Source organism: Lepus europaeus, chromosome 7 (genome assembly GCF_033115175.1).
Source record: "Lepus europaeus isolate LE1 chromosome 7, mLepTim1.pri, whole genome shotgun sequence".
Lineage (NCBI taxonomy): Eukaryota > Metazoa > Chordata > Mammalia > Lagomorpha > Leporidae > Lepus > Lepus europaeus.
Genome location: NC_084833.1, coordinates 109949456 through 109958514, shown reverse-complemented (window position 1 = coordinate 109958514; position 9059 = coordinate 109949456). Strand labels below are relative to the sequence as shown.

The 9059-nt window shown below is 40.1% G+C and overlaps 1 pseudogene; it reads right to left on the bottom strand.

Moving 5' to 3' along the window:
• Positions 1-4060: 4060 nt before the first annotated feature.
• LOC133763933 (ubiquitin-ribosomal protein eS31 fusion protein-like) lies at positions 4061-4525 on the bottom strand (annotated as a pseudogene).
• Positions 4526-9059: the final 4534 nt, after the last annotated feature.

The window sequence follows — 9059 nt, the reverse complement described above, 5'->3', positions numbered from 1 at the left end:
TGTATTTGCAAAGTTTCAACATAATACCTTATCAACTCTCTGAATTGCTATGGCATTTTGTGATGCAAAGGTCCCTCCTTCCCACTATGATCATAGGAAATAAAATGATGGGACAGAGAATGTTTTGGTAACAGAAACATCTTAGAATCCTTTAGTAAAGTTGTCTTAAGCAAGAGCATATTTTCTGGGCAAAAACAAGATGAAATTATTGAATTCATTAATTTATTCATACATGCATTCATTAATTCCTGAGCTCTGTGCAAGAATATGTAGGCTCCCAGAGGGCATGAAGACAGTGCTAGTACGGCTGACCATACTGCTGACACATGATCCCTGGGTTTGCCTGACCCTGCTGTCAGGCATTCTGGTGGCACTTGTTGACAGGGATTAACCTGGTTGAAGGAACAACTGGTACAGGACAAGGAACACATGTTCATGATGAAGGTGCTATACCCTGAAAGACTTACTTTGAACCTTACCCAGCTTTGTGATAGCTTTCTTCCATAAAATCAATCCCAACTGGATGACCAAATATCCAAACAAACTCTCAGTGGATCTTCTTTGATGTTTTAAGGAGAGGGGACAAATCGAATGAAACTAGCTTTTCTCCAACATCTGCTCAGTGGGTAATCATGAGAAAGTCCAGAGAGTTGAGTTCCACATGTTCAAACTTCAGCATTTGCCCAAGACCTCACCAATAAGACCTATCATTATCACGGGACAGAAGTCCATGAGGTTATGGATGCATGCAAGAATCTGGATGATGAAGTCTACCAAGACAAGGAGTCTTCCTCTGGCCTCTGAAGACTAGTTCAGATGATGAGCAACTTGATATTAGAAAACACCTTAACCCAGAGCTTTCTGGGACAGAGTAGAAACCACTGAATTACAATTACCACATGACCCAGCAGAAGGGGATCACAATAAAAGCTGGAACCTTTTGCTGCTTGTGCATCAACAACAAGAGAAAGATGTTGGTGGTGGTGTATCTGCCATGTGCACCATGCTGCACTCATTCTCAGAGCCAGAGAGCCCATCCCAGGCATAACTGTCTGCAGACTCCACCTCAGTTACTCTAGGCACTGCCCCCAGATCATAGTCCATAGCCTGAAAGAACTTGTATGGCCAAAAGGGTTTGTACCAGAGGGACTTCCAGAGACATCAGCTACTTGGACGGAGGTATATCATCTTAAAGATATTAGGTCAACCTTGACAAGATCAATGGCTCTATCCTCTTGTCCATAGGTCAACACCAAAGACCCTGTGACCATACATTGGTGCACAGCTCCAGTCCTTTGGGGATGTGGAGTTGGAGAGACTGAGGAGGAAAGCAATATCCATTAAGAAGCCTGTTTTTTAAAATTTTTGTTTATTTGAAATGCAGAATAAAAGAAAGAGAGTGAGATGAAAAATGTTTCATCAACTGCTTCACTCCCCAAAATGGTGGCAACAGCCATCCAGGGCTGATCTCAGCTGAAGCCAGGAGCCAGTATCTCCATCCTGGTCTCCCACATGAGTGGCAGGAGCAAAAGCACTTGGGTCATTCTCTGTTTCCTTCCCAGGCACATTAGCAGGAAGCTGGATAGGAATCAGCGGACAAGACTCAAATCAGAGCTCTAATATAGGGCTTAACTCCCAATGTGAAAAGTCAATGAATCTTTGTAGGCCTTAATTATATCAATATTCTGTCTGTATCATGTAATTGCTTTTATGTAATACAATGTTCAAGGGTCTAGAGGAGATACCTCAAGCAGCTTGAAAGAGGGGTGCCTCTTGCTTGTGTTGTAACTTTTTTGTTGCAGTGTTTGATCACCATCATATCCCCAGGACCTAAGATGATGAATGGCTTATCATAAGCACACAGTGAATCAAATGAAAGAAATAGAGAATTGATTCAGGAGTCAGCAGTCATGTCTTCTCTCAAGGCCCATGTATGAGTATGAAACTAGCTATGTCTTTTCTGTCTGCCTACTCTTCTTCCTAGAACTCAGTTGACAAACATCTCAGCTAAAGCTAGTCTGCGCCATACTTGTCCCTTCCCTACACACAAACATATTTATGCAGTTGGCTGAAAGATGAGGTTGTGGGGTTAATTGGGAGCACGGATCATTTAGAGAATTTAAGTGAAAACACTGAATGTAATTCCTGCTCTGGGATTTGGGTATGGATTGGGATAGAAAATGAGAAAGATTCATAAGTTAAAGTTAGAAGTCTAGGTGATGCCTAGTAGTATCCTGTAAGAATTCTATAAGCCCAGGCCTGGATTACTTTCTTAGAGCCCATCCCAAAAGGCCTAGCAATAGTAGGAGGGTGGGGTAGAAAAAGGCACAGAGTAGACAAAGGAGCTATATCCTCCAGTTCTCTACTGCTGTGGTTTTTACCAGTGCTCCCTTACTGCAGTCTACAATAAATGACAGAGAAGAGCTGGAATCCGTCTATGGAGGTCCAAGTGACAGGACACTTCCTTCCCCCATGGAGCAAGGCTGGCTATGGAAGGAAAAGGCCATTCTGATTGCTACTATCCCTTCCATTGACGATCCTGCCTGAGTTCCAGGTAAGATTGCCAGGGCTCTATTTGGATAAGAACCAGAGCTCTTATCTTGCCATTAAGCATTCTCTGTATTACCAAGTGGTAGCAGTAGATAATGTGTTCAGCTCTAGCCCATTGTGGATGTATAGTTTAGATTCAAGTGAAGTGAATTTAAGAAATCAATGACTCCTGCTAGTAAGTCTCTTTGTGTACAACATCATCAAGAAGTCATTCCTGTGGACATTTTAAAAAAGCTGTGACCTGAATGATAATCTTCAGGGACCTAGCCAATGAATGATCATCTACCTAGCCATCCATCCAGCACAGGCAAAGCTAGCAGGTTAGCTTTTTAAGATAAAGATGTAGAATGTGTAGAAAAGCTGTGCATTTTCAGCTTAAGGTTACAGTCAGAGTAGTCAGTCCTATAACCTACCTTTAAAGAAATATTCTATAGAAGAGAGAAAAGTAATGAGCTTGAAAGAGGGCAAACACCAACCAACATTCCAATTTGTAAGTTGACACTCTTTTGTTCTTAAGGGTCTAATTGCTCAGCAATGATACAAGTACCTTGAATTCTAAAGTCAGATTTTCACCCCCATTGGTTGGATTCTTAGCACAGTGCTGGTCTCAATTAATAATTTCTTGGAGGGATCACCGATATTCCTCTCTCACCAAAATTATTCCATTATTATGTTTATAAATTTCTCAACCAACCAGAATAAATCAAAATAATTAGTTTTCAGTTGGCTTAAAGGTTTGTTAACATAGTAAACAATTATTCACCAGTAAATGAATCATTCTAATTGGTTTAAGAGCAGGTCATAAATGAAGCACCAGGAACCCATCATTTTATGATATCAATAGGAACAATTGATAAAGTCAAAGGCTATGAATTTAGTACTGGATGAAGAATAAGTTAATTTAAAGGCAAAATAACCAGGCCAACAATATGCCTGTTGCCAACAGGGATAATGAAGCTCAATTTTCCTGTCCTCAAGGGGCATTGAGTCAAAATGTTCAGATATGCATGGGAATTAGGAAATAAAAAATGCAATAATTTAAATAAAAATATATAGGATAAGCCAACAGTTTTAGAAATAATCTTTCTACAATGATATATTTTTATTTGACTGTATAATCACACAAATAGACTCCGTAAGTCAGAAAAATATAAATGAAGAATTAACAAAACAAAAATCATCCAATAACTTGATGATAAGAATGCTGCTATTCTGGTATGTGTCCACCCAGAATTCTTTTTGTACAAATAATCAGAATTTTAAATAAAATGAGATCACATTATAATGCCATTTTTAACGTATTACTTATATTCAACAATACATTACAAATAGAGTAGAAAATATTCTTGTAAAATCAAAGGTGACACACAGCTAGGGAGGCGAGTCAGTAATAAAAGAATCACAACCTAGAAAATTCTAGAAAGATCTTGACAATGCAAAACAAGGGCCAAACTAACAAAAGCAAAGTTAAGCAGAGATACTTTCAGCTTAGTTTAGCTCATACCTTTTATTAACTCCTCATATACAATAGCTTGTCTTCTGGTTTGTTGAAGCAGTGAGTCAGACTACATTTGCTACGATATGGCTGGCCATAAACATTCGAGCACTACATTCATCCAGAGGGCACCCCTGACAAAGGCGGCTGATTTTGCCATTCTTGTCCACCTTATAGTACTTCAGGATGACCAGCTTAACCTTCTTTCTCTTAAGTATATTCTTCTTGGGATGGTGTAAGACTTTATCTTTTTTCTTAGCACTACCACAAAGGCTCAACACAAGACAAAGAGTGGACTCTTTTTGAATGTTGTCATCAGGTAAAGTTCATCCATCTTCCAATTGCTTGGCAGCAAAGATCAATCTAAGGAAGAATTCCTTTCTTATCCTAGATATCAGTAATCATCTTTTCTATTGTATCTGAGGGTTCAGCCTTGACTATGACAGTCTTCCCTATAAGAGATTTCACAAAAATTTGCATCTTAGTAGTGTTCTCACTGCAGGTGGTGGATCCAAAAGGGAAACCAGTGATAAGCATAATGTTCCTAATTTAACTGAGGCACTAAGGGAAGCCACAGTATCACCTGGCTCTGAGAATCTCATGGAAGCCAGGCCATATCAGCAGACACAGATGTCCAGGAATTGGAAGGAAAAGTCTCCATCTAGGCTGTACTGCTCTGGTATATCTTAGTTCTATACTCAATTTGATGACAAGTTCTGGTCAAAATGATAATAAGTACAATGAAAGCTATGTCATGTGACTCCTAACTGAAAGAATCAGAGGTACTCGACTGGGGAAAAGGAGCTCTAAAGTTGTGTGTGTGTAAATTTTTTTAAGATTTATTTCAAAGCTAGACTTAGAGAGGGAGAGAGAGAGAGATAGATAGAGAGAGAAATCTTCTATCTGCTAGTCCACTCCCCAACTGGCTGATGTCCAGAACTGGGTCATATGGAAGTCAGGATCCTGGAGCTTCTTTCAGGTCTCCCACATGAGTGCAGGGACCCAACTAATTGGGCCATCTTCCATAGCATTTCTCAGGCCATTAGTAGGGAGCTGGATTGGAAGTGGGCAGCTGGGACTCAAACCAGTGCCCATTTGGGATGCCAGCATTGCAGGCCCTGGCTGCTATACCAAAAAGTAGACCCCATGTGTATGAATTCATATCACACATACATAAGAGTTATCCTGTGAGTGAAGGATCTCTTGTGTACTGTGTAACTTCAGAGGACAAAATTAGTTGAACCACTCTAAAATAATACACAGAGCACCATAGGAGGGATAAGACATAAACACCTGGGCTATCCAACAAGGGAACAGATGGCCTTTGTGGGAACTGTTTCCACTGTCTCTGAAAATACTTGACATGGGTATTGTGGAGATTTATGCCATTTGATTTGAAGAAGGCAGTGGTTTTCTCTAACTCTAAAGATTATGAGATAAAGTAACAGAATTTTAACAAACTAAATAAAAACTTTTGTTCTTGATTTGCAAATGTGTGCATATGTGTGTGTGTGTGACTATGAGTATATCAAGTTATCTTTATTTTAAAACGTTTAAATCCTAGAAACTTCCTGTAAAAATACATTTTGAGTGTAAAAAAATTGCTTGCTTTCTTTTCTATGATAGAGTATAGCTGTACATGATACAGACAAGCTGAGTTTGAATTCTACTTGCACTTCATTTCAACAGTATGGCCTTGGAAAATAAAGTTAAGTTCTTTATTCCAAGAGTAAATAGACAATACACAGTCCAGGAGTGACTTATACTATCATGCTGCCTGGTACATATTAGGTATTAGGTACTTAATAATACCCATTATTATTATTACTATTACTACTATTGTTATTATTATTATTATACTGGTCTTTCACATCTCTTTCTCAGCATGTTCTTCCTTTCTTCTCTCTCTCCAGTATTTCTTCCCACTCTCCAACTTTACCTCCCAAAGTACTGTCAGTTTATCTCTGCACCAATATTTATCTATATCATCTCACCTGTACTCTTTAAGTGGTGTTTAAGGAAGATTAGACTGGTAGGGGTGTGCAGAGTATGGGAAGAAAACAGAATGGTACAAGAGAGGAAAGTACAACAAGAGCACACAGGAGAAGAACAGGCTAGCTCTTGCCCCAACTCCAATCCCAACCCTTCATCCATCCACATCTCCCTCCCCGCAAAAGGGAACAAAAGCAGAAAGGAAGTTCCCTGGAGGAAAAGATAGTGTCAAAAGAACAGAATGCAAATCTTGGCTTAAGGCATGATCTTGGCATTGGAAAGGGTCAGATGGAAATGAGAAGTAAGAGAAGAACCACCAGGCCCAGAGTGAGTGCAATGAAAAAGATGGATCGTCTTAAATAAAGATAACTAACAAGTCTCCAATAACTTTAATTTTCTGGGTCTTGGTGAGCTTTGCCTAAGCTTCAACTAAATGGAAATATAAATAGCTGAGAAAGAAGCCAGTGGATAGGAACTGACATAATGGACTATATTGACTCCTGGGGAGATAGAAGGGACCTTCTTAAAAGCATAATATTTTACATGATCATTTGTCAGGCTTCCTCTGGGTGAAGGCTCTCCTCTGGGGGAGGTAAGTGGTTTGGCTAGTCTTAGTGTTTTGTTTAAAGTGCACCCTGCATTGTGCTAGAAATCAGTTGGCAGAGCACCCACGCTTGGGATAGACTCACCACACTTGGGGGTCTTCATGAGCTGAATACCCAGCTAACGGGCCAACATCCACATTTTTCTACTCTGCATTTCTACATCTAGCCCTTGAGGCCTTTAGTTTGGAGGAACTAAACCATTCTTGTCTTCCTGCTCTCACAGGGTGTGACTAATCCGTAAGCTATCCAGGCATACACCCAGTAAATCTCATCTCCTGTAAAAAAAAATCCCTCACTCCACCCTTGTAGTCTAGCCACTGATAACCCTCAGCTCCATGAACTTGCCTCTCCCATCTCTGTGCTTAGTACTTGGAGCTTTACTTTCTGCCCCATCCATTTTCTCTCATTATTGTCTTTTCCACAGTTCTCCAGTCGACTTGAAGCTTGTTAAGAAGTCCAGATGCAAAGGCCCAAACTCATAATTTACAGGAACTGGGCCTGAGAATTGATGCTTTCACAAGTCCATGGCTGATTCTGATGCGCAGCATAATGTGAGACCCAATGGCCTCTGCATGATTTGTTTAGAACTTAATGTCCATTGTCACATATTAGGTTTTATTTTTTCATGAGTTAGGTTTAATTTCCAAAAGTAAACCAAAGTCTCCTTCTAGACAGGACTGAAGATTATTTTGATATTTCCCATCCCTGGCATGATGAGAGATCCTCAGAAAACATCTATTTATTTGGGTGATTTGGGTTTTGTTAATTTTATAAGATCACAAGTTGGGGACATGTTGGCTGTCCGTGAGTCCATCTTAGTAACATCACAAAGCCTACAAATTTATTTCTTCTTTCCTTCTTTCCTTCCTTCCTTCCTCCCTCCTTCCTTCCCTCCTTCTCTCTCTCTCTCTTTCTTTCTTTCTTTCTTTCTCTCTTTCTGTCAAAAGATTTATTTATTTATTTAGAAGGCAGAGTTCCAGAGATGCAGAGAAAGAGAGAGAGAGAGGTCTTCTATCCATTGGTTTATTCCTCAAAAGGCAACAATGACCAGAGCTGGGCCCATCCAAAGCCAGGGGCCAGGAGTTTCTTCCGAGTCTCCCACGTGAGTTCAGGGGCCCAAGAACTTGGACCACCTTTTACTGCTTTCCCAGGCCATAGCAGAGAGCTGGATCAAAAAAGGAGCACCCATATGGGATGCTGGCACTGCAGGCAATGGCTTTACCTGCTATGCCACAGTGCCAGCCCCAAACCTACAAATTTCTAAGCAGATGATTTGCCCCTAGAGATTTTCCTCACAATTTGTTCATAGTTCTCAGACGCAATACAATGACCTTAGTTCTCCTTTCCAACTGCAACTTACTCCTGATGATCAGTGAGACAATTTTTTGTGCTTAAAATTACCAAAACACCAAAGTTCTCATCTAAGTCCTCATTCTCTCCCACCGCTTACTCTCCCAAGAGCAGATACATTTGGAGCAGTAGAAGGAGGCAACATGATCAATGGATCTACATACCTGACCCAGAAGCAAAGGAAATGGTGTCTTGGCTTGGAGACTGTAAATGGCTCATTTTGTGTCAAGCTGACTGGCCGAAAGATACTCAGTTAGTAAAATATTATTGCTGGATATGTCTGTGAGGGTGATTCCAGGGGAAATTAGAATTTGAATCAGTGGACTGAGTGTAATGTGAGCAGGCATCATTTAATCCATTGAAGGGCTTGAGTAGAACAAAAAAGCAGAACGTTTTGAGCTTCTTGAGCTGGATTGTCCATCTTCTCCCTTCTGCTGAATTCAGTTTCTGTTTCTTTGGTCTTTGGATCCTAGGACTTACACTGGAAGCCCTCCTGATTCTATAGTTTACAAATAGAACATTGTGGAGCTTCTTGAATTCCATAATTCAGTGACCAATTCCCACAATAAGCATTTTTTCTATCTATCTCTTTATCACCAACATCGTCATCTTATCATCTATTTATCTGTCTAATCGATCATCTATCTAATCTACCAAGTATCTAGCTTTCTTTCTGTTTATTTGTCTCTTATTTGTTCTGTTCTTCTCGAGGTGTAATACAGAAACATACCAAATATTTCTAGTGATGAGACAGAAGTGGTTGACCACGTAAACCTAGGAAGAAAGAGGACATATTGTATTGGGAAGTAATTAAGTCTGAGGTCATATCCATATGCATCTTCATGTCATGGATGGAGTTAAATGAGTCTAAGTTAATCCAGCGTGGATGCTGGCAGTCTCAAAGTCTGTGCTCACCACGTTAAACACATTTTTCCGTGAGGACATAGGATGATTGATTGTGCAGATAGTGCTTTCTGTCTGACTCACACTTTCACCCAGGCTGTGGCTCCACTGTAAATAAGAACAATTCCCTACAAGTCCATCTGCACCCAGGAGAAAGAAAAGTC